This window comes from Hyla sarda, chromosome 9 (genome assembly GCF_029499605.1).
Source record: "Hyla sarda isolate aHylSar1 chromosome 9, aHylSar1.hap1, whole genome shotgun sequence".
In the NCBI taxonomy this organism is placed as follows: domain Eukaryota; kingdom Metazoa; phylum Chordata; class Amphibia; order Anura; family Hylidae; genus Hyla; species Hyla sarda.
Window position 1 is genome coordinate 60,460,347 of NC_079197.1, and position 27,354 is coordinate 60,487,700.

A 27,354-nucleotide genomic window follows, 5' to 3' on the forward strand; every position below is an offset into this window, starting at 1 on the left:
TCTACATTTTGTACTTACGAATATTTTTTTTCAATTCAACGGACAATTTTTCCTACAATGTGTAGGCTGCCCTATGGGCACCAAATTTTCTCCTTCTTTGGCTAATTTATACATGTCACACTGGGAGGAGGTCTATCTGTATTCGTCCGTTAACCCCCATCGATATTCAATTGGGTATATATAGACGACCTCCTCCTGGTGTGGACAGGGTCTAATGAAGAAGCCTCTGCATTTTTTCAATACATCAATTTCAACACGTTTAATTTACAGTTCACTTACAGTACCCACAAAGATCTTGTTAACTTTTTGGATGTTACTTTAAAAGGGGATGCCACAATTAATAAAATCCACACTTCTATGTATCACAAACTCTCTTCTGGGAACACAATTTTACATGCTACTAGCTGTCATTCACCCCATACCATTCATAATCTCCCCATCGGGGAATATACCAGAGCTAACAGAGCATCTTCAACCATGGAAGCTTACCAAACTACAATTGCAGACATAGACAATAGACTTAAAAACTGTGGGTACAAAGGAACTATTCTTACTCGAGCCAAAGGCATCGTACACAAGAGAAGGGTGAAGAGAGACACAAGAAGTCTTGGGAACACACACGTTCAACCTAAAACTCCTCAAAAAATTATGTTTTCTACTCCTTATTCACCCCACTTCAAAGAAATTTGTGACATAATCCGACAACACCCACCTATACTACATCAGGATTCCATCTCAGCCAAAATTTTACATACAGGTATCAGATTTGTTGCCAGAAGAGGACAGTCATTCAGAAACTGTTTATCCCCCAGTGAATATAGAGACAATACAAAAGTTGGAACTTGGTTATCCTGCACTGGCTTTCATAAATGTAATAAACCTCGGTGTCCAACTTGTAAACTTGTTAATTCTATCCAAACTTTCACTTCCACAGCCAACAGGTCTACTCATCCTATAAAAACTTTCATGAATTGCAATTCACATCATGTGATTTACTTGGCTACATGTCAGAAATGTGCACTTATACAATATGTAGGATGCACTATCCGGAAATGTAAAACCCGCATTGCGGAGCACCTAAGATCTGCCACATCTACACATCCTTTTAATAGTACTCGTGCATCGTCAGGACTTAGTAAACATATCCGAGAATTCCATGATGGTGACCATTCAGATATAACGGTTTGTGGCATTGTAAAAGTACACCAGCCAAAAAGGGGTGGTGATTCGACATGTATGGTGCAGTCTAGAGAAGCTTTTGGGATTTTATCTCTAGACACACGTACCCCTAGGGGTCTAAATTACCGTAATAATCTCATGTACATATACAGTGACCCCCCCCGACCTACAATGGCCCTGACATATGATCAAATCGCTTTTTTTATGTCGGGGCCATCGCATTAAGTGCTATCCGGCAGTGCAAAATGCTTAAGCTGCTGCCGGATAGCAGCTTAATGTTCCCCGTGTGGTGCGGTAAGTATTACTTACCCCTCCACGATGCTCTGGGGTGCCCTCCGGGTCCAGCGCTAGTCTTCTGGTGTCTTCTCGGCCCTCTCCGATGACATCAATACCCTGCTGCGCACGTCATCCAATAGGAATGGCGTACGCAGCGGCGTAATGACGTCGCTACACAGGCCCAGTAAGGCCTTGCGGAAGACAGCAGAGGACCGGAGAAGACAGCGGAGGACCGGAGAAGACCACGCGAGCCCAGCGGAGACCCGAGGTCACCATCGCGAGCGGCGGGGACACCATCGAGAGCGGCGGGGACAGGTGAGTACAGCTTCCTATACTTTACATTGCACGAATCCCTCAACATACGATGGATTCGACAAACGATGGCTCGCTTGGAACGAATTACCATCGTATGTTGAGGGACCACTGTACTAGTTTACTACTTTTTTTTATTATTTGCTGCTAATCAAGGAATTTAATTCTCACACTGGTGTCTGGTATTGTGCCAAGGGACTGGTGCAAAGCGAATGTGGTGCCAATCTTCAAATAGGGCTCTAGGTTGTCAGGATTCGGCAGGCTGGAGGTGGATCCTCTGTGTCAGAGAGGGATTGGCGTGGACCGTACCAGTGGACCGGTTCTAAGTTGCTACTGGTATTCACCAGAGCCTGCCGTAAAGCGGGATGGTCTTGCTGCGGCGGTAGCAACCAGATCGTATCCACCGGTAAAGGCTCAACCTCTCTGACTGCTGAGACAGGCGCGGTAAAGAAGGACAAGGCAAGAGCAAGGTCGGACGTAGCAGAAGGTCAGGGCAGGCAGCAAGGGTCGTAGTCAGGGGCAACAGCAGAAGGTCTGGAACACAGGCTTGGGACATACACAAAACGCTTTCACTGGCACAAGGCAACAAGATCCGGCAGAGCAGGGAAGGGGAAGGGAGGTTATAAAGGCGTGGAGCAGGTGGGAGTTAATAGAGTGATTGGGCCAGGCACCAATCAGTGGTGCACTGGCCCTTTAAGGAGCGGAGCTGTGCGCGCCAGGACGTGACAGCCGGGGACCGGGACAGGTAAGTAGCTTGGGATGCGATTTGCGAGCGGGCGTGTCCCGCTATGCGAATCGCATCCCCGCCGGCAGTGTCAGTGCAGCGCTCCCAGTCAGCGGGTCTGACCGGGGCGCTGCAGAGAGGAGAACGCCGCGAGCGCTCCGGGGAGGAACAGGGACCCGGAGCGCTCGGCGTAACAGTACCCCCCCCTTAGGTCTCCCCCTCTTTTTGTCTGCTTGTCCCTTCAAATGAGACGAGAACATTGGGAGAGACTTTTGAGTTTCCTTCCGGAAGAAAGAGAAGTCCTGGGTAGCTTCATCAGCGGCAGGCAATCCAGAAGAGGTGGGAATGGGGAGGGGGGGCAGAGGGTGAAGCTTGCCACGGAGCAGAGTGTTACCAGGAAGAGGGCTATGAGGAGGCAAAATCTCAGCTTGCTTTTTGCCGAAAATATCCTGGTAAGCCTTGGGAGGGGCCGGTAAGGGTGGAACCTCAGGAGTTAGACAAGTGGGAGCAGATGTGAGGCATTGTTTGTGACTAGAGGAACCCCAATTTTTGATCTCCCCGGTGGTCTAGTCAAGGGTGGGAGAATGACGTTGGAGCCATGGCAGACCGAGGAGGACTTCAGAGGTGCAGTTGGGCAGAACAAAAAATTCAATTTTTTCGTGATGCAGTCCAATGCTCATAAGCAGGGGTTCTGTGCGGTAACGCACAGTGCAGTCCAATTTTTCTCCGTTGACAGAAGAAATGTAGAGCGGCTTGACGAGACGGGTTACTGGGATGCTGACCCTATTAACAAAAGAGGCCAAAATAAAATTTCCAGCAGAACCAGAGTCCAGAATTGGCGTGGACCGTACCGGTGGACCGGTTCTAAGTTGCTACTGGTATTCACCAGAGCCTGCCGCAAAGCGGGATGGTCTTGCTGCGGCAGTAGCAACCAGGTCGTATCCACCGGTAACGGCTCAACCTCTCTGACTGCTGAGACAGGCGCGGTAAAGAAGGACAAGGCAAGAGCAAGGTCGGACGTAACAGAAGGTCAGGGCAGGCAGCAAGGGTCGTAGTCAGGGGCAACAGCAGAAGGTCTGGAACACAGGCTTGGGACATACACAAAATGCTTTCACTGGCACAAGGCAACAAGATCCGGCAAAGCAGGGAAGGGGAAGTGAGGATATAAAGGCGTGGAGCAGGTGGGAGTTAATACAGTGATTGGGCCAGGCACCAATCAGTGATGCACTGGCCCTTTAAATCTTAGAGAGCAGGTGCGCGCGCGCCCTAGAAAGCGGAGCCGCGTGCGCCAGGATGTGACAGCCGGGGACCGGGACAGGTAAGTAGCTTGAGATGCGACTCGCGAGCGGGCGCGTCCCGCTATGCGAATCGCATCCCCGCCGGCAGTGTCAGTGCAGTGCTCCCGGTCAGCGGGTCTGACCGGGGCGCTGCAGAGAGGAGAACGCCGCGAGGGACCAGGAGCGCTCGGCGTAACATAGGTCTTCCCCAGGAAACTATAGACCGGTAAGTTTAACGTGCATTGTGGGTAAATTGTTTGAAGGACTTATAAGGGACTACATACAGGAATACATAGGGGATAATTGTATTATAAGTGATAGCCAGCATGGGTTTACTAAGGATAGAAGTTGTCAAACCAATCTAATTTGCTTTTATGAAGATGTGAGTAGAAGTCTTGACAGAGGAATGGCTGTGGATATAGTGTTTCTAAACTAAACTAATATGGGGCATGGAACATCTTAGCTATGAGGAGCGATTAAAGGAGTTACAATTGTTTAGTCTTGAGAAGAGACGTTAAAGGGGGGATATGATAAATGTATATAAGTATATTAATGGCCCATACAAAAAATATGGAGAAAAACTGTTCCAGGTTAAACCCCCCCCCCCCCCCCCCAAAAGGACGAGGGGGCACTCCCTCCGTCTGGAGAAGAAAAAGTTTAGTCTCAAGGGGCGACACGCCTTCTTTACCACTAGAACTGTGAACTTATGTAACAGTCTACCTCAGGAATTGGTCACAGCAGGAACAATTAATAGCTTTAAACAGGATAAGATACATTCCTGGAACAAAATGACATTAATGCTTATGAAGAAATATAAAATCCCATCCCTTCCCCAATATCGCGCCACACCCCTACCCTTCAATTCCCTGGTTGAACTTGATGGACGTATGTCTTTTTTCAACCGTACTAACTATGTAACTAACTATGTAACTATGTAACCATTCTTTTTGTCTTGTTTTGATAATACCCATTTTCTAGATGTTGTAATGATAGTCTGATGTATTTATACATATGGGTAAGACTCATTTGTATATTCCATGAGGTTGCTGCTTAATTAGGCAGCATCATTTCTATCTATATCTGAACACGATCCTTTTATACTACTAGTTTCTTCTTGTATTCACATATACTAATTTAGTTATTATTTACGTAGATTATTTGTGGGTAGTCCTTTTGAACTAGTAGAGTACAATCTTGTGCCCGATCTTGATTAGAGATCGTGCTAGCAATTTTGACCAGGAATTTTTTTGGAGTCCGTATGTTCTAATCCTAGAATAGTCATTATTCTAAGAGTTCATATGTGTATATTAATACTTTGCTTGTTTATACAGTTATATACTCATATAACTATTTCCCCACAATAGAACTAGGAGTATTATTTAATACACTATATATATATTTAGTCATATTTTATATATATATATATATATATATATATATATATATATATTTTTTTTATTTTTTTTTTGTTCCAGGTCTGTATCTATAATTTCATTGTATCAAGTGCACAGTCATACACACTAAGTTTGACATTTTGTTTAGCCATTACCTGCTGTAGACGCATGTTCACACCAGTGCATCGTGTTCCCAATGACTACTAGTGAACTTTCACTGATGCACAGGTCCAATACAGGTCTTCCACATAGCCCAGCTTGTGTGGGGCTATGTTCACCTGTCATCCACCAGAACTGCCGTCACACACCGGCTCATGTGGATGGGAGGACCCAAACAACAACTCTTATTAAGTACACTATAAAAATCAGCACAGCTCTGTTTGTTATTTGCCATGACTAAGAACCCCTCTTTGGTCCGAAACGCATCTGCACGCTTGTTTTAACCCCTATCTATGTTTTAAAGGACTGAATTGGACTGAATTAAAGCTTAAAATTTTAACAGTCTGCTGAGAAGCCGGATACCTCTCCATTTTCCTACAAACTGTTTTCTTCTGCCTACCTGCCTCAGCTACTATTCTGATCCTGCCACCTGCCTGATGCTACACATCTGATGCCAAGTTCTCCTTCTTTCACCCACCTTCATCACTGGGTACTGGTATTAACACCCACCACCCCACACTGTCACTGGGTCACTTTCAGGACTCCTGATGCTGCTGATGCCACCTCCAGGCTGTGTCATTCTGTTACCATATGTTCTCCTCATGTTGATTCCACCTCCAGACTGTGTCATTGTACCACCATATGGTCTGCTCATAATGCTGCCACATCCAGGCTCTATCATAGTGCCGCCCTATGGTCTCGCCATGCTGCTGCCACCTCTAGGCTCTGTCATTGTCCCGCCATGTGATATCCTTGTTATATTGATCTTGCAGTTTGACAGTATTTTTTCAAAGTAAACACTTTGGGCACCCGGGACACTCAGTCATAAGCATGGGGTGTGGGGTGGTTAAAGTCCGGGGCTGGGACAAGCTGTAGCAGGGCTCGTGGTGGACCCCCAGCTCGATTTTAAGATACAAGTACAAGCTTTTTCATTGCTGCAACTTATAGCAGTATGCGCCCACTCATCCATCAGCACAGAAGCTGAATGTGCTCCTGTCCAAGTTGCTGGTGCTGCAGTCCCTCCCTTTTCAAGTGGTGGGCTCTGCACTTTTCAGAGAACTGATGGCTTTTGCAAAGCCGAGGTGGAAAGTCCCAAGCCATCATTTCTTTGTGAAAAAGGCACCTCTGCCCTGCACAATTTTGTGGAACAGAGGTGGGCCAGTTCTTTAACCTGTCGGTGTGTACCAAAGTGCACAGCAGCGCCGTCTTGTGGAGCTGTAACTATGGTCAGGGACAATACATGTCCTTTACGGCCCACTGGGTGAATGTGGTTCCTGAACAGCCACAAGAGCAACTTGGTCAGGTCACGCCACTTCCGCTTCCCCATCTCAGGCCTTTGGTCCTGTGACAGTGTGCAACTCTGCTTGCTCATCCTCCACCGTGTCCTCAGCCTCCACTGCAAGGACAAGTCTCAGTGCCTCTCCAGAATACTATGTGTGCAGGGCACAGCAGTGTCACGCTGTTGTTCACATGGTTTGCCTTGGCAAACGGAGTCACATAGGAGAGGAACTGTTAAAAGTGATTCATCAAGAAATCGAATCATGACTTTCTCCACGAAAACTGGAAATTGGAACCATGGTGACCAACAACGGGAAGAACATCTTGCCTGCGCTGTGTCAAGGAAGCTTGAGCCATGCGCCCTGCATGGGACACGTGTTCAATCTGGTTGTCAAATGGTTCCTGAAGTGTTCCCCCATCTGCAAGACATCTTAACAATGGGAAGGAAACTTTGCATGCACTTCAGCCACTAGTACACCGCAAAGCACACCCTCCTTGAGCTGCAGCCTCAGAACGGCATACCCCAACATAGTCTGATTTGCGACATTTCCACCCGTTGGAATTCCACCCTCCATTGGACAGAGAAAAGCCATCACAGAAAGCGGATAGGGGTACTCCCCTGTGTAACTTCAATGTCAACCAGTGGCAGCTCATATGTGATACCTGCCGTTTGCTGAGGCCCTTTGACGAAGCCACATTACTAGTCAATCACCAGGATTACAGGATGAACAACTTCATTCCACTGCTTCATTTCCTATAACACATGTTGGAAACAATGGCTGGTCAGGGCACTGGAGACGTGGTGCATACATCTCACGGCCACGTGAGCCTTGTGGGGGCTTAACTGGAGGAGGAGGAGGGGGAGGGGGACAGTGGAGCACAGGCAAGGTTTTGCAAAATGGGTGGTTTTTATAGTCATCTGACATGAGAGGAGGAGCAGGAGCAGGCTGTGTAGCTACAGGGTGATGAGGAAGACGAGACAGATGGCCCAAACACACCTTGGCCATGTGGTCTCCTCATGCTGCTGGCACATTAAATAAAACTTTTTATGTTAATCTATTTTAAATCTTCAATTTAAATGAAATAAAAATGCGCCCGCATGCAAATCCCGGCCCGTCACTCACCATGCTCCGCTGCCGCCTTCACCCCTGTGTCTCAGCTCCGGCGCGTGTCCCCGCCTCTTAGGACGTGCGCACACCGGAGCTCTGAAATTTAAAGGGCCAGTACGCCCATAATTACTGTTTGCACCTGACACTACATTATAAAGTCCCCGCACCTCCCACATTTCCCTGATGGATCTTCAGTGCCCCTAGCCTGAGCTTAAGAAACCCTTTAGCCTGTTAGCCTGTCCTGTGTATCTAGACCTTCCGCTACATTATTAGACTCCGCACCTTTGCCACCTGCCTTGACCTTCTGCTACGTTTGACTACGCTGCTGCCTTATCCTTCGGTACCTGGCCTTGCCCAACTACCTGTGTGGTCGAGCTGTGTCGGGGGTAGCGACCTGGGTGTCTCCTGTCGCAGCAAGCCCATCCTGCCTTGCGGCGGGCTCTGGTGAAGGCCAACGGCACCTTAGACTCCGCTCCCCAATACGGTCCGAGTCATCAGCCACACAGGTTAGAGGATTCTCATCCAGACCTATTAAAGCAATATTCGGCCATGGATCCCACTGGGGTTCCTCTGCCTGATTGTCCTGATCTCGCTTTCATCGTGGTACTCCAGTCACAGCAGTTGGCCCAGCAGGCACAGCAGTTGAGCCAGTTATCTGCCATGATGCAGCAGTTGTTAACTGCTCTGCAGCAACTGTCACCACCACAGCCTCCTCCTGCTCCGGTGGCACCTCGTGCTCCTGCAGTCGTCTCCGGATCAAGACTCTGTCAGTCTCTGCCCGAGAAATATGAGGGGGTCCTGTCGTGGTTTAGTGTTCTATGCACATTGAACTCATGGCGGATCAGTTTCCTACGTAACGAGCAAAGGTGGCCTTCATCCTATGTCTTTTAACTGGAAAGGCTTTGGCCTGGGCAACTCCACTTTGGGATCGCAGTGAAGCCCTCACAACCAATCTCCAGCTGTTCCTGGCAGAATTAAGGGGTGTCTTCGAAAAACCTGCTTGAGCTTCCTCCGCTGAGACGGCATTGCTGAGTCTTACTCAGGGCAACTCCTCTGTGGGCGAGTATGCCATTCGGTTTCGTACCCTGGCATCGGAGTTAGCATGGAATGATGAAGCGCCACCTTCAAGAGAGGATTATCAAGTCAAATCAGGGATGTCCTCGCAGCCCAGGAATTGCCATCTAATCTGAATGAGCTTATACAGTTGGCATCCCGGATTGATATCCGTTTCTCTGAGCGACGTGAGGAACTACGCCAGGAAAGGAAGTCTACACGACCTCGGTGCTTTCCTCGTCTGGCACCTTTCTTCCAGCAGCCACCGCAACCTTCTACGTTGCCTCCCGCAGTGGAGGCTATGCAGGTGGATCGGTCTCTCCTGACCCCGCAGGAAAGAACTCGCCGACGAACTGAAAATCTATGTCTATACTGCGGCAGTGCGGATCACTTCCTAAAAAATTGTTTTCTGCGTCGTCAGTCACAGGGAAAGACTTACACCTAGGGTTTATGGGAGAGGCCTCCCTAGGTGGGAATATCACCTCTCCACGCTTAAATATGAAGGTCCAGCTTTTCCTACCCTCATCTCCGTTCTTGCATTTTTGGACTCGGACTCCGCGGGATATTTTATTGATGCTTCCCTAGTACATAGGCATCATTTGCCGGTGTCCCGCCTGTTAAACCCTTTGTACATCTTCTAGTTGGGCTTCACATAAATCCACATTTCTAGCATTGAGAGTAAAAGTTTACTGGCAATTTCTCTGTCACTTTCAACAAAAAGAAAATGTATGGTAAAGGAGGGTATAGGAAAGAGCACCTCTACCATTACCTCTGCCATGTTGGGTGAAGCACCGGCACCAGTACAGGTAGCAGCAGTAGCCAAGTGCCTGGTGGAGGTAATGGAGGTAATAGTAGCAGCAGCAAGAGAGAGTTGTCCATATCTTCCAGGGGTCCTTTTGTTTTGCAGGATATTTCAGCCATTGTGGAGTGTATTTCTGCCTTCTGAGATGAATGAGACAGAGCCTAATGATATGATGCTGAGCCGGGTGGATTCCTCATTATCTACAGTTACAGGGCATGGTGGTAATGTCCTTCCAAGATGGCATGTTCCATAACCTCTATCTTTGCCCCCCAAAGACTATGTTGGGGTATGCCGAGCTGTGACGTAACGATGCTCCGGCCCCTGTACTGCCCGTCATTACGTACAGAGTGAACTCGCTCTGTGCTGTAATGATAGCGCAGTGCTGCAGCGGGGATCCCGGGGATCCCCAGCAGCGGGACCATGGCGATCTGACATCTTATCCCCTATCCTTTGGATAGGGGATAAGATGTCTAGGGGCGGAGTACCCCTTTAAGATAGATTGAGTATTATCTCAAGGCTGTTTGAGACATCCGAGATGCCCGAAAATGTGAAGCAAACGATGGATGTAACAAAGGATGTAACTGATGGCATACAGGAGGAGGAAACAACACTGACAATGACATGGCAGATGTGCTGCCTGTGGATGAGGCCTGGCTTCTGGACAGTTGGGAGGACTATGGAGGAGCAGCAGCAGGGGCAAGCTTTTCCCCAAATTGGGGGGTGTCCCATGTGGCCTTGTGATGCAGCTACTTGTGCCTACATAGAGATGTAGTTCCTATACTCGTACCCTGGCCATGGCTTACTTTCTGTTTGGATAGGGGATAAGATGTTTTTGCCCAGAATACCCCTTTAACTTAGTGGTAAATTTTTGTCAATACTTGCATCATTTCTTGCTGAAAAATGTGAAAATTTTGCATTAACAAACTTGTAGGGAAACTTGTAAGGAAAGATGTACCAAATAAATGATATATTGATTCACATATACAATATGTCTACTTTGTGTTTGCCTCATAAAGTTGACATGTATTTACTTTTGGAAGACATCAGAGGGCTTCAAAGTTCAGCAGCAATTTTAAGATTTTGCACAAAATTTTCAAAATCTGAATTTTTGGTTACATAGTTACATAGTTAGTATGGTTGAAAAAATACATACGTCCATCAAGTTCAACCAGGGAATTGAAGTGAAGGTTGTAAGGGGATAAGGGGAAGGGATGTAGTTTTATAATTCTGCATAAGCATTAATGTTATTTTGTTCCAGGAATTTATCTAACCCTATTTTAAAGCTGTTAATTGTTCCTGCTGTGACCAGTTCCTGAGGTAGACCGTTCCATAAATTCACAGTCCTCACGGTAAAGAAGGCGTGTCGCCCCTTTAGACTAAGCCTTTTCTTCTCCAGACGGAGGGAGTGCCCCCTCGTCCTTTGCGGGGGTTTAACCTGGAACAGTTTTTCTCCATATTTTTTGTATGGGCCAATGATCATGTTAGTTTTGTACCATTTATTTAATTGTAGTTCTCCTTAAATCAATTGTATTATTATATGTATTATACTCTAGATCGCGATCCTATTCCTCTTTTGAGGTATTGTGTTATGTTTTTATTTGGTTTTAATTGGTTTTATATTCTCTGTTCTTCTTTTTTCTTTTTTCCGCTAGGTCATGATGATGTACTCGTCCTTCTAGTCATATACCCACAGGCCGATACCACCAAGCACTAATTTTTGTATACTCACCTTTGCTTAGTTTTTAGCTACGCTTGATTAATATTGGGGTCTAATCTATTTACTAATGAATTTATTTATGAATCTATTTATTTTTTATCTACTATAGGGGATACTGTTCATATAAATTACTATCATTATTACCAATATTTATTATCAATTATTTTCATTACATATTCTTATCATAATTTTTTATTCAGTTTTGCACATTTTCATTTGGCATTTATCATGTTGTCACTTTTTATTTCTATTTTCGGTCACCTATTCACACACATGTATTTACACTATTTTTGGCACTTTATGGCACTCTGTATCTTAATTGTCTGATACGATTGCCCTTACATTCGCATCCTTCACACTTATATTACTATTTAGTAGTATGCTATCATGGTTGTTACACGGGGTGTTCAACCCCATTTACCTAGATCACATTTGTCATTTTGTCTGTTTCACTTGTCACTTTTTGTATGCTTATTCACACTTCAATAAACCTGTACATGTGCGTTTTATCACACTTTTTATGTAGCCCATTATATTTATATTTTTATAAATTCACCTTTTTCCTTAATTTATTCATATCATGTTTTTTATATATATTTTTTATACTCACTCTCCCCCTTTTTTATATAAATATTTGTGCTTTGTTTATTCATCTATTTATTTATTTTTATGTCCATTCTAGGTGTTTATTTTTCGGTGGTAGGTATCCTCATAGTATTTTCATTTATTTTCCTATTTTTCACACACTTTCTCACGTCGGTGGTTTCTCTTCATCTCCCCTATTTCTTATATACTGGTCTTTATTTACAGGTTAATCCTTTTTAACCTTCCCCTATATATCATCATGTATGCTGCTATTCTGTATGGGTTGTCTGGTCTTCCGAGCGTCTCTTCCCAGCATCGCCACTCATGGCCTCATTGTCTCCGCTCACCGTTCCGGCGCCATCTTTGTGGAGCCCACACCTATCGCGCGTGCGTCGCTATTCGACGCGTGCGCGATGGCATGGGCTCCCCTACGTTCCCTTCTGGGCGCATGCGCGCGACTAATCGCTCGGCCATTTTTGTGAAGCCATGCCCACACTGACGGGCGCCATATTTGTGTGGCCTGCCTACTATGAATCGTGTTCTGTGCGTCACTACGGGATGCCGGAAACATAAGCGCCGTCACTCTTTAGCGCCGTATTTCCGGCTCATGAGGAGAGACACTCCCTCTTTCCGTCCTACAGGTAATTGGGCGGTTTGTACTTATCCTATCTGGTCTGACCTTATGGATCGGCTGGATCATCATTGGCCCTGACGAGTGTTCATCACCATGATCTGCGGATACTGATTGGGCATGCTAGCCCTTATATACCTACCTCTTTTGGGAATCAGGACACGCCCCCTGACGAAGCCCATACGCAAAACGTGCGTTGGGGTGTTGGTGCTTGGTGCTCCTGGCCTTTGGGTATATGACAGGTAGTCTTTTTTTAGGTATTTCCTATTTATGTCTGTTGTATTGCATTGCTGCCTCCTATGTTACCTCAATGTATGTTAGATATTATATCTATTGTTACGATATTATAAACATGCAGCTACGCTAGCCTTATATTATGTATACTCTTGACTGAATACCTACATTACCCATACCAGGTCCACTGGCACCTGTTGTCTCCTGTGTAAGGTCATCCTCTGCCTTTTTCTAACTTTTTAAAACTGTTTTTTATTGTCTAATAAAGATTGTTATACTTTTTGAAATAATATTAGTATTGTGGGTCTCTTTGTTTTTGACTATATATTGGTACCTCCGGGACCTACATACGGCACGTATTGTTTTGCCGTTTTAGTTGTTTGGCTAAATTAACTTCTATCCTTAGTAAACCCATGCTGGCTATCACTTATAATACAATTATCCCCTATGTATTCCTGTATGTAATCCCTTATAAGTCCTTCAAACAATTTACCCACAATGCACGTTAGACTTACCGGTCTATAATTGCCTGGCGAAGACCTAGAGCCCTTCTTGAACATTGGTACCACATTAGCCTTGCGCCAGTCCCTTGGCACAATACCAGACACCAGAGAATCTCTAAATATCATGAACAAGGGTACAGATATTACTGAACTTACCTCTCTAAGAACTCTTGGGTTCTCAGATGGGTGATCAGGTCCAACAAGGCATCACTTCTTGTTGGGTCCTCCACAGGGACTAGTTCAGTTTTGAAGTGGATTTAAGGAGCCTTCATATTAGATATACCCCATAAATGACCCCATTATAAAAACTGCACCTCTCAAAGTATACAAAATGACATTCAGAAAGTTTGTTAACCCTTTAGGTGTTTCACAGGAATAGCAGCAAGGTGAAGGAGAAAATGCAAAATCTTCATTTTTTACACTTGCATGTTCTTGTAGACCCAGTTTATTTTTTATTTTTACAAAGGTTAAAAGGAGAAAAAGACCCCCAAAATTTGTAACCCAATTTCTCTCGAGTAATGAAATACCTCATATGTGGATGTTAAGTGCTCTGTGGGTGCACTAGATGGCTCAGAAGAGAAGGAGCGACAATGGGATTTTGGAGAGTGAATTTTGCTGAAATGGTTTTGAGGGGGCATGTCGCATTTAGGAAGCCCCACATGGAATACCATTTTGGAAACTAAACCTCTCAAGGCAAGTAACAAAGGGGTACAGTGAGCCATAACACCCTATAGGTGTTTGATGACTTTTCAGTAAAGTCGGATGTGTAAATGATTTTTTTTCACTAAAGTGCAGTTCTTTTACCAAATTTACCATTTTTACAAGAGGTAGTAGGAGAAAATGCCCATCGCAATGTGTAACCCCATTTCTTCTGAGTATGGAAATACCCCATGTGTGGACCTAAAGCGCTCTGCAGGCGCACTACAATGCTCTGAAGAGAAGAAGCCACATTTGGCTTTTTTAAAGCAAATTTTTGGATGTGTAAATGAAAAATTAGATTTTTTTTCACTAAAATGCTGGTGTTACCCCAAATTTTTTATTTTCACCAGGGGTAATAGGAAAAAAAAGCCTCCCAAAATTAGTAACACCATTTCTTTTGAGTATGGAAATACCCTGCGGGCGAACTACAATGCACAGAAGAGAAAAAGCGCCATTGTGCTTTTAGAGAAATAATTTGTTTGGAATGGAAGTCGGGGGCCATGTGCGTTTACAAAGCCCCCATGGTGCCAGAACAGTGGACCCCCCCACATGTGACCCCATTTTGAAAACTACACTCATCACAGAATTTAATAAGGGTTGCAGTGAGCATTTACACTCCACTGGCATTTGACAGATCTTTGGAACAGTGGGCTGTGCAAATGAAAAATAAAAATGTTCATTTTCACTGTCCCAAAAAATCTGTCAGACACCTGTGAGGTGTAAATGCTCACTGCACCCCTTATTACATTACATGAGGGGTGTAGTTTCCAAAATGGGGTCACGTGTGGGGGGGGGTCCACTGTTCTGGCACCATGGGGGCCTTGTAAACACACCTGGTCTTCAATTCTGTACGCATTCTCTCTAAAAGCCCAATGGCGTTCCTTTTTTTTTTTTCCTATTTTCCCTTGTGAAAATGAAAAATTCAGGGTAACACCAGCATTTTTGTGAAAAAGTTTTTTTGTTTTTCCTTCATTTTCAAATCCAGCTTTAATTAAAATTCATCAAAGACCTGTGGGATGTTAAGGCTCACTATACCCCTTGCTACGTTCCGTGAGGGGTTTCGTTTCCAAAATGGGGTAACATGTGGGTATTCCCTTTTTTGCGTTTATGTCAGAACTGCTGTAAAATCAGCCACCCCTGTGCAAATCACCAATTTAGGCCTCAAATGTACATAGTGCGCTCTCACTCCTGAGCCCTGCTGTGCGCCCGCAGAAAACTTTACGTCCACATATGGGGTATGTCCGTACTCAGGAGAAACTGTTACAATTTTTGGGGGTCTTTTTTTTACAATAACACACTGGTGTGAACCCCAACTTTATTTTTTTTCATAAGGGTAAAAGAAGAAAAAGCCCCCCAAAATTTGTTGGGCAATTTCCCCCGAGTATGGAAATACGACAGGGCTCCAAAGTGAGAGATCGCCATGCGCATTTGAGGCCTAAATTAGCGGTTTGCATAGGGACGGACCCAGATGCAAGCATTACCTTATGACAGTGTTTGCCAAACAGGATGCCTCCAGCTGTTGCAAAACTCCCAGCATGCCTGCACAGTCAAAGGCTGTCCGTCAATACTGGGAGTTGTTGTTTTGCAATAGCTGGAGGCTCAGTTTTTCATTATTATTGGGGGGGGGTGTAACTGTGTAAGGGTGTGTATATGTAGGGTTTTACTTTTTATTTTGTGTATTGTAGTGTTTTTAGGGTACATTCACATGGATGGGGGTGCACAGCAAGTCTCCCTCTGGGAGTTTGAGCTGCAGCGGAATATTTAAATATCTAAAACTTGCAGCGGGAAACTCACTGTAAACTCCTGCCCATGTACCCATGTGAATATACCCTGTACATTCAAATGGGGGGGGCAAACATTTAGCTGTTGCAAATCTACAACTCCCAGCATGCCCTTTGGCTGTCTGTGCATCCTGCGAGTTATAGTTATTAGACATGTGCAATTCGGTTCGGCACGAATGTCTAATTTACCGAAGTTTACCGTTTTCGGGCATTCGGACCGATCCGAATGCACGAAAACATATTTTGAACATTCCTGAATAGCCAAGAAAATATGAATAGCAAAATAACGTATGCATTTGTTATTTACCGAATGCATGCAGTAAATAACTAATACATTCGTTATCCATAAACGAACGTAAAGAATTCATTCTAATACCAAAGATAATAAAAAGGATACAGATACAGTTTGATTTTTCGGATACATTCGGTATTCGGGTACATTCGGTAAATCTTTTTATTCTTTTTTGGACTATAGCAATCCTAAAAAATTATGGAGATACCTTTTTTATTAAAATTTCGTAGGGTACCACAAAAAAATAATAATAAAAAAGATACCATTGTGAGGGAAAAAATTGTATCTAACGAAATGTATCTTTTTTTATTATGAAATGTTTATTCATTTTTAAACAGGGATCAATTTATGTGAGCGGGTAAAGCACTAAAAATGTAGCCGACAATAATAAAAATGTAGTGTGTGCGTGTTTTTCCCTTTTTTTTTTTTTACATTTTTTAGGTAGTACTACTACTCTCAGCATGGAACACCCTGTTTGATGTAAGAGTAGTAGTTACCTGTACTAATTGACAGATCTCCGGGGTCCCTTGCGATCTCTTGTATAATATATAGATGCAGCGGCCGCTCTTCTATGGTCCCCTGCACTCACGTATATATACACATATTCATATTTCCCGCAGAGCTGTGATTGGCCAGATGGTTCCAGCCAATCACAGCTCTCTGTGAGAAATAGGAATATGTGTATATATACGGCCGTGCAGGGGACCATAGGAGAGCGGCCGCTGCATCCATACATTATACAAGAGCATCACAGTGAGTGTCAGGAGTGATACCTGCAGTGATCTTTCCTTTACTACAAGTACTACTACTCCCAATATGGAGTACACTCTGCTCCATGCTGGGAGCTGTAGTACCTGCATTAATAGACAGATCGCAGCGGGTGTCAGAAGTTACACTCGCTGCGATATGTATATTAATGCAGGTACTACAGCTCCCAGCATGGAGCAGAGTGTGCTCCATGTTGGGAGTATTATTACCTGCAGTAAGGGACAGATCCCAGCGGATGTCACTCCTCCTGACACCCACTGCGATTGTCCTTATGTGAATGTCGGGATCAGCTGTTCTCAGGGCTACAGAGCCAGGAGAACAGCTGACGCTGAGCCGTAGGTATACATCGTATATCTACTGCCCACCAAGAACTTACAGTGAGCCTGCAATGTGCATACAGTATTCACATTGCTGGCTCACTTAACCCCTTGCTGAGCTGTGCGCTATGCGCAAGCCCAGCAAGGAAAGAGTTAACTTACACTGCTGGACAGTGTTGGTTAACCCCTTTGGGCGGTATACACTATATACAGCTATCTATAGATAGCTGTATATAGTGTATACAGAAGACGAAGTCCGTTTACTTCCCTCGAGTAATGGGCAGGTCCGTGTAGCTCCGCCCCCTAGTGATGATGTCATTAGGGGGTGGGGCTACAGAAGGGAACAAGGCTAGTTAATCTGAAGCTCTGTTCACATTGTCCGTTTTGTATAATGTGAACAGACCCTTCTGGCAGTGTCTACCCAGACAGGGAGACTCCAGCTGTTGCTAAACTACAACTCCCAGCATGTCCAGACAGCCAAAGGCTGTCTGGGCATGCTGGGGGTTGTAGTTTTGCACCAATTGGTGGCTCCCTGTTTGGGTAAACATTGCATCATGGGTGCTCTCCCCAGCGGACAGCACCAGAAATGTCATAACCAATTTTTGTGTTTTTTTTCTTCTCGTTTCAGATCTGTGTATGCAGAGGATTACCGCGGATTCGATGGATTACGGCGGATAATTATTTTTTTTCTTTTAATAAAATGGTTAACGAGGGCTGTGGGGGAGTGTTTTTTTAAATAAAATAATTTTTCCAATGTGTTGTGTTTTTTTTTTTTTTATTGAATTTTCAGGGTTAGTAGTGGAAGCTGGTCTTATTGACTGAATCCATTACTAAGCCTAAAAACAGCTAGCGCTAACCCCCAATTATTACCCAGGTACCCACCGCCACAAGGGTGTCAGGAAGTGCCGGTACCAACAGGCCCGGAGCATCAAAAATGGCGCTCCTGGGCCTAGGCGGTAACAGGCTGGTGTTATTTAGGCTGGTGAGGGCCAGTAACAATGGTCCTCGCCCACCCTGGTAATGTCAGGCTGTTGCTGTTTGGTTGGTATTGTGCTGAGAATGAAAATACTGGGAACCCTATGCGTTTTTTATTTTATTTATTTAACCCCTTGGGGATGGAGCCCATTATGACCCTAAGGACGGGAGCATTTTTTGCAAATCTGACCACTGTCACTTTAAGCATTAATAACTCTGGGATGCTTTTACTTATAAATTTGATTCCGAGATTGTTTTTCGTGACATATTCTACTTTATGTTAGTGGTAAATTTTCGTCGATATTTGCATCCTTTCTTGGTGAAAAATTTGAAAATTTCATGAAAAATTTGAAAATTTTGCATTTTTCTAACTTTGAAGCTCTCTGCTTATAAGGAATATGGATATTCCAAATAAATTATATATTGATTCACATATACAATATGTCTACTTTATGTTTGCATCATAAAATTGTTGAGTTTTTACTTTTGGAAGACATCAGAGGGCTTCAAAATTCAACAGCAATTTTCCAATTTTTCGCAAAATTTTCAAAATCGGAATTTTTCAGGGACCAGTTCAGGTTTGAAGTGGATTTGAAGGGCCTTCTTATTAGAAATACGCCATAAATGACCCCATTATAAAAACTACACGCCTCAAAGTATTCAAAATGACATTCAGTAAGTGTGTTAAACCTTTAGGTGTGTCACAGGAATAGCAGCAAAGTGAAGGAGAAAATTAAAAATCTTCATTTTTTGCACTGGCATGTTCTTGTAGACCCAGTTTTTGAATTTTTACAAGGGGTAAAAGGAAAAAATCCTCTCAAAATTTGTAACCCAATTTCTCTCGAGTAAGGAAATACCTCATATGTGTATGTCAAGTGTTCGGCGGGTGCACTAGAGGTCTCAGAAGGGAAGGAGCAACAATGGGATTTAGGAGAGTGAGTTTTTCCAAAATGGTTTTTGGGGGGCATGTCCCATTTAGGAAGCCCCTAAGGTGCCAGGACAGCAAAACCCCCCACATCGCACACTATTATGGAAACGACACCCCTCAAGGAACGTAACAAGGGGTACGGTGAGCCTTAACACCCCACAGGATTTTGACAACTTTTTGTTAAAGTCGGATGTGTAAATGAAAAAAAAAATTTCCACTAAAATGCTGGTTTTTCCCCAAATTTTACTTTTTTTTTACAAAGGGTAGTAGGAGAAAATGCCCCCCAAAATTTGTAACCCTATTTCTTCTGAGTATGGAAATACCCCATATTTGGACGTCAAGTGCACTGCGAGCGAACTACAATGCTCAGAAGAGAAGGAGCGCCATTGAGCTTTTAGAGAGATAATTTGTTGGAATGGAAGTCGGGGGCCATGTGCATTTACAAAGCCCCCTGTGGTGCCAGAACAGTGGACCCCCCCACATGTGCCCCCATTTTGGAAACTACACCCCTCACGGAATGTAATAAGGGGTACAGTGAGCATTTATACCCTACTGGCATTTGACAGATCTTTGGAACAGTGGGCTGTGCAAACAAAAAAATTACATTTTTCATTTTCACGGACAACTGTTCCAAAAATCTGTCAGACACTTTTGGGGCGGAAATGCTCACTGTACCCCTTGTTACATTCTGTGAGGGGTGTAGTTTCCAAAATGGGATCACATGTGGGTATTTATTTTTTTGGGTTTATGTCAGAACCGCTGTAAAATCAGCCACCCCTGTGCAAATCACCAATTTAGACCTCAAATGTACATAGTGCGCTATCACTCCTGAGCCTTGTTGTGCGTCCGCAGAGCACTTTACGCCCACATATGGGGTATTTCAGGAGAAATTGCGTTACAAATTTTGGGGGTCTTTTTTTCCTTTTACCTATTGTGAAAATAAAAAGTAAAGGGCAACACCAGCATGTTAGTGTAAAAAAAAAAATTTTTTACACTAACAGGCTGGTGTAGACCCCAACTTTTCCTTTTCATAAGGGGTAAAAGGAGAAAAAGCCCCCCAAAATTTGTAGTGTAATTTCTCTTGAGTACGGAGATACCCCATATGTGTCCCTAAACTGTTTCCTTGAAATACGACAGGGCTCCGAAGTGAGAGAGCGCCATGCGCATTTGAGGACTAAATTAGGGATTGCATGGGGGTGGACATAGGGGTATTCTACGCCAGTGATTCCCAAACAGGGTGCCTCCAGCTGTTGCTAAACTCCCAGCATGCCTGGACAGTCAGTGGCTGTCCGGAAATGCTGGGAGTTGTTGTTTTGCAACAGCTGGAGGCTCCGTTTTGGAAACACTGCTGTACAATACGTTTTTCATTTTTATTGGGGGGGGGGGGGGGACAGTGTAGGGGGTGTATATGTAGTGTTTTACTCTTTATTAGGTGTTAGTGTAGTGTAGTGTAGTGTTTTTAAGGTACAGTCACACTGGCGGGTTACGGTGAGTTTCCCGCTAGGAATTTGCGCTGCGGCGAAAAAATTGACGCAGCTCATACTTGAAGCAGGAAACTTGCTGTAAACCCGCCCGTGTGAATGTACCCTGTACGTTCACATGGGGGGGCAAACCTCCAGCTGTTTCAAAACTACAACTCTCAGCATGTACTGACAGACCGTGCATGCTGGGAGTTGTAGTTTTGCAACAGCTGGAGGCACACTGGTTGGAAAACCTTCAGTTAGGTTCTGTTACCTAACTCAGTATTTTCCAACCAGTGAGCATCCAGCTGTTGCAAAACTACTACAACTCCCAGCATGCACGGTCTGTCAGTACATGCTGGGAGTTGTAGTTTTGCAACAGCTGGAGGCACACTGGTTGGAAAACCTTCAGTTAGGTTCTGTTACCTAACTCAGTATTTTCCAACCAGTGTGCCTCCAGCTGTTGCAAAACTACAATTCCCAGCATGTACTGATCACAGAAGGGCATGCTGGGAGATGTAGTTATGCAACAGTTGGAGGTATGCAACTACAACTCCCAGCATGCCGAGACAGCTGTTTTCTGTGTGGGCATGCTGGAATTTGTAGTTTTGCAACATCTGGAGTGCTACAATTTAGAGACCACTGCACAGTGATCTCCAAACTGTGGACCTCCAGATGTTGCAAAACTACAACTCCCAGCATGCCCAGACAGCAAACAGCTGTGTGGGCATGCTAGGAGTTGTAGTTTTGCAAGATCTAGAGGGCAGTATAGAGATCACTGTGCAGTGGTCTCTAAACTGCAGACCTCCAGCTGTTGCAAAACTACAAATTCCAGCATGCCCACACAGCAAACAGCTGTCTGGGCATGCTGGGAGTTGTATTTTTTGCAACATCTGGAGGGCTACAGTCTAGAGACTCGCATCCAGGGAGCCGTCCTCTTCTGCCGCACGCCGCCTGCGCCGATCTCCGTCACCGCCGCCGCCGCCGATCGCCGTCGCTCCGCAGCCTCCGGAGGGGTAAGTGGACTCCGGCGCCGCTCCTCTTCGTTTTCCCCGTTCTGCCCCTCCTATTGTGGGTGGGCAGGACGGGGAAAACGAAAGTAAACCCCTCCGCCCCAGATCTGCTATTGGTGGTCGCGTCTAGACCACCAATAGCAGGGATAGGAGGGGTGGCACCCATGCCACCTCACTCCTATCGCTTTAGGGGGATCGTGGGTGTCTTAGACACCCGCGATCCCCCTTCTATTCCGGGTCACCGGGTCTCCATAATGACCCGGAATGACCCGGAATCGGCGCAAATCGCAAGTGTGAATTCACTTGCGATTTGTGCCGATCGCCGACATGGGGGGGTCTAATGACCCCCCTGGGCATTTGCATGGGGTGCCTGCTGAATGATATCAGCAGTCACCCCGGCCCGGTCCCCGCCGGGTAAGCGGCGGGGACCGAAATTCCCACAGGCGGATGGATACGCCCTTCGTCCTTAAGTACCAGGACGCAAGGGCGTATGCATACGCCCTCCGTCCCCAACAGGTTAAATAAAAAATAAAACGCATAGGGTTCCCCGTATTTTCATTCTCAGCACAATACCAACCAAACAGCAACAGCCTGACGTTACCAGGGTGGGTGAGGACCATTGTTACTGGCCCTCCTCAGCCTAAATAACGCCAGCCTGTTACCGCCTAGGCCCAGGAGCACCATTTTTGACGCTCCGGGCCTGTTGGTACCGGCTCTTCCCGGCACCCCTGTGGCGGTGGGTACCGGGGTAATAATTGGGGGTTAGCGCTAGCTGTTTTTGGGGCTAGCACTAAGCCCTGGCTTAGTAATGGATTCAGTCAATATGACCAACTTCCACTACTAACCCTGAAAATTAAATTAAAAAAAACACAACACATTGGAAAAATTATTTTATTTAAAAAAAACACTCCCCCACAGCCCTGGTTAACCATTTTATTAAAAGAAAAAAAATAATCCACCGTAATCCATCGAATCCACAGTAATCCTCTGCATACACGGATCTGAAACGAGAAGAAAAAAAACACAAAAAATTGGTTATGATATTTCTGGCGTTGTCCGCTGGGGAGAGCACCCATGATGCAATGTCTACCCAAACAGGGAGCCACCAATTGGTGCAAAACTACAACTCCCAGCATGCCCAGACAGCCTTTGGCTGTCTGGGCATGCTGGGAGTTGTAGTTTAGCAACAGCTGGAGTCTCCCTGTCTGGGTAGACACTGCCAGAAGGGTCTGTTCACATTATACAAAACGGACAATGTGAACAGAGCTTCAGATTAACTAACAGAGCTTCAGATTAACTAGCCTTGTTCCCTTCTGTAGCCCCACCCCCTAATGACATCATCACTAGGGGGCGGAGCTACACGGACCTGCCCATTACTCGAGGGAAGTAAACGGACTTCGTCTTCTGTATACACTATATACAGCTATCTATAGATAGCTGTATATAGTGTATACCGCCCAAAGGGTTAACCTACACTGTCCAGCAGTGTAAATTAACTCTTCCCTTGCTGGGCTTGCGCATAGCGCACAGCTCAGCAAGGGGTTAAGTGAGCCGGCAATGTGTATACTGTATACACATTGCAGGCTCACTGTAAGTTCTTGCTGGGCAGTAGATATACGATGTATACCTACGGCTCAGTGTCAGCTGTTCTCCCGGCTCTGTAGTGCAGTGCTATGAATGACAAGTATTCTTTCAGCAGCACATCGTGCCGGCCAGATACGCTGCTGTTAGAATACTTTTCATTCAAAGCGCTGCCAGGGTATATGATAGCGCTGCAGGGGGAACATATAAAAATGCTCTGCAGGGGGCAGGATATATAGAAGTGCTGCGGGGGCCAGATGTATACCCCCCAGTGATTCTATATATCTTTTCCCACCGCAGCGCTTCTATTTGAAGACCCCGCTGGGAGCCCTGAATGGCCGGTCCAGAGGAGCCATTCAGGGCTCCCAGCGAGGAATTTAAAAACTGAAAGTAAATACTTCGTAGGCTGAGCATGCCGCCCGCTCCCCTGTTTAATAACTTCTAATCGCATCAGGTCTTCTGAGACCCAGTGCAATCAATCCCTCAGCCCCTGTACTACAAGCCCCAGAGTCTGTTCCATGATGGGGGTAGTAGTACAAACACTAATATAGACTCCCGCAGCTAGGGTACTACTACTTCCATCATGGAAACAAGTCTGTTCCATGATGGGAGTAGTAGTAGTACATGAGGGATGTTATTACGGGTCTTAACGGATTTTGACGGATATTGATGCCCTTTATTTTGACGGACATTATTCAGCCATTAGCACCCGTTATTTAATCCGTTATTATACATCCGTTTTTACACAAAAAACGAATGTTTAATAATGGCTGAATGCTCATAGTGTGCTCATATGTGGGCTGAATGCTCATATGTGTTGATGGTCTGGGATAATTACAATTTATTTATGTATATTTATCGAGACGTATACTGGTGTTGGAATCGGCAAAGATTTATTCTTGTGGGTGAACACCAGTCTGCGTTTTTGTTGAGTCTATAGTTTTATAAATGTATATGTGTTTATATTTACATTATTATAATGCATTTAATTAATTGTTTAATTGTTCTTTTATGGTGCAATGATAAGGTATTGAATTGTTATATAAGTTGCCAATAATCCTAAGGGTTAATCCTTCCTTGTATAAATCCCAGTGGATCCTCTTACCTGTCATGCCTGAAGAAGCTGCACATGCGCAGTGAAACACGTTGCATGGTTACAAAATAAACAAGTTCGGCTTTAGATCCGTGTGGTCCCACTGCATGTTGTTCCATTCAGCACTGAAGATTCCTGAGCCTACTATAGTCAAACACGTAAAACCCCAAAGGCAGAATATCATACAGTATCTGAGGAAAGGAATTGGGGTAATTATTTCAGAATACTTAAAGTGGTACTCTGGTGAAGAACAATTTTTTGTAATCAACTGGTACCAGAAAGTTAAAAGGATGTGTAAATTACTATTCAAAAATCTTAATCCTTCCAGTACTTATCAGCTGCTGTATACTACAGAGGAAGTTGTCTAGTTCTTTTCTTTCTGACCACAGTGCTCTCTGCTGTCACCTCTGTCTGTGTCAGGAAATTAGCTGGAGCAGGTTTGCTAGAGGGATTTGCTCCTACTTTCGACATTTCGGTGTCAGCAGAGAGCACTGTGGTCAGACTAAAAAGAACAACTCAACTTCATCTGTAGTATACAGTAGCTGATAAGTACTGGAAGGATTAAGATTTCTGGCACCAGTTGATTTGAAATTTAAATTTAAAGGAAGGCTGACAATATAAAAGAGCAGCAGGAAATGCTAGAAGAATACTTGAGTGTATAGGCGTGTATAAGAAAGATAAGCAGTACAAAGAGGAAAGTTCTCCTGGTGTTGTACAGAGCACTGGTGAGACCTCACTTGGAGTATTGCTACTCAAACCTTATATTGTTTATTACAGAGGAAGTGGAGGATGTGGTGGATTAGGTGGCAGCAGGATCATTCCTCCACCACGAGGTCCCCAGACAGCATCCAGTACCAACCTGTTAATAAGTGCAAACAGCAAAAAGATGTTTAAATTTAATGTGCCAGGTTATTTTTTACTACCTGCTGTGCTTTTGAGTCCTGCAAAATAACAGTATACATTTGTACGTGTATGTAGTCACTAATAGACTACTTTCAGTCCATTAAAATAAATGTCCCCCTGTGAGTACAGCATGGTATAAATTGCCATACCTTTTCTGTCAGTATGCCAACATATACCCAAAATGTAGTTCACTTTTTAAGGGTAAACCTTGCCTAATTCTTCACTTTTGACACCCGTTGCGATCCTTCTATATGAAATATAAAAGCTGGCGGCACAACTGCTCTTCTCCGCTATCCTGCACTAATGTTCTGCGATGTGAAGTTATTTACATTACAGATTCATATTTTCCACAGAGAGCTGTGATTGGCCGCTCTGCATCTCTGCAATAGATAGGATGATCGCATCGGGTGTCAGAAGTGACACCCGGGGCGATCTGTCTATTAGTACAGGTACCACTGCTCCCATCATGGAACAGTCTGTTACATGCTGGGAGGAGTAGTACTACCTAAAAAAAATTTAAAAAAATTGAGAAAAAAGTGAAACACACACTCTATTAAACACATTATTAAAATACATTACTAATATATTTAAAAGAAAAAGAATTATAAAAAATATATTTCTACATTTAAATGGCCCCTTTCTTCATGCTTATTATTGTTGACTACATTTTTAGGCCCCTGCCCGCCATAAATTGGTCCCTGTTTAAACATTTTTAAACATTTCATTATATATAAAAAAAAAAGTTAGATAACTTTTTTCCACCCCTACTGCATCCTTTTCATTTATTTATTTATTTTGAAAAAAAACACCAAAGGAGTAAAAAAATGCAATGTCCAATCAAAGGCAAAAACGCCTGAAAAAAATGAAAACACAGGAAAAATAAGTGGCAGTTTTTCTGTCATTTTTTTTCAGGCAATTTTTTCTGCCGTTTTTTGCTGGTTAGAAAAAAACTCACTGGAAACCTAGCCTAAGAGTACCTGTCATTTTCCACAAAAAGTTATACGTTACTCAGTACCTAATCCTGCTCATGCATGTATATGTTTTTTCATGTTAAGCACCTATATTTCTCTCACAAATACCTTCCATCTGTTGCTCACTTCCGCCTTCTGTTTTGTGCTGGGTCTTTTCATCCAATCACTGCAGCCTGCTCTGAAACACCCTCCTCTCTGTTTTCATGCTGCAGTCTGATAGGACAAGAGTGAGCACAGATGAGTGCTAGTCCCACCCTCACTTACTGGACTTTGTTCCTGTATGTGCTTCTGCTTGAAAAAAGATAATACAGCAGCTGGACAGGATTATGTTCTGGATGGTATGTGGAGCCTTAGTGGTGTTTTTCTATAAAAAGGAAATAACATTTTATACAACATAACAAAATGTTGACTCTGACAGTGCCCATTTTAGTTTGTTTGCAAAAATATAATTGTTCCTTACAAATAAAGAAACACAGCCGCACATCCACCATTTGTATTTTGATCTACTTGCTTCTCAGCATAATTTCAAAAACAGATTGTTAGTATACATTCAAAAAGTACAAGCCCACGTGAATGCCACCTAGTCAGTGTGGGTCCTTAACCTGACACTGGTGTAGCGCCAGGCGACGACCACTGCCCCTGAGACACCATGCCCACGGGGGAGCGACCCAGTGGCCAGGCAGCCCCACTTCTGCCCAACCAAGCCTCTGGCTCTGGGCCATACCACCCCACAGACAAAGTATCACAGAAACAATGGCCGCCACAGAGAACCACACCAGTGTGAAACTTACCATGTGCTCCCTGGTAGAGGGCTGGGAGAATGCTAGGAGGAAACCCTTATGCAGTCTCCTGCTAATTAAAAACACCTTGGCAGAATGGGTGGAGTGGAGTGCTGGCCATGGAAGAAGAGAGAGACTACAAATGTACAACACAAATAAAGAAACACAGCCGCACATCCACCATTTGTATTTTGATCTACTTGCTTCTCAGCATAATTTCAAAAACAGGTTTTTAGCAGGAGGCTGCATAAGGGTTTCCTCCTAGCATTCTCCCAGCCCTCTGGCAGGGGGCACATGTTAGGTTTCACACTGGTGTGGTTCTCTGTGGCAGCCATTGTTTCTGTGTTGCTTTGTCTGTGAGGTGGTGTGGCCCAGAGCCAGGGGCTTGGTCGGGCAGCAGTGGGGCCGCCTGGCCACTGGGCCATTTCTCCTGTGGGCATGGTGTCTCGGAGGCAGTGGTCGCCGCCCGGCGCTACGCCAGTGTCAGGTTAGGGACCCACTCTGACTAGGTTGTATACTAACAACCTGTTAGTTTTTGAAATTATGCTGAGAAGCAAGTAG

At 44.6% G+C, this 27,354-nt stretch overlaps 1 protein-coding gene across 4 annotated transcripts in view; it reads left to right on the top strand.

Annotated features, from left to right (window-relative positions):
* Positions 1–27,354, top strand: part of LOC130291604 (ras-related GTP-binding protein A) — a 1,042,086-nt gene that overhangs the window by 409,859 nt on the left and 604,873 nt on the right. The gene's annotated exons all lie outside the window — the stretch shown is intronic.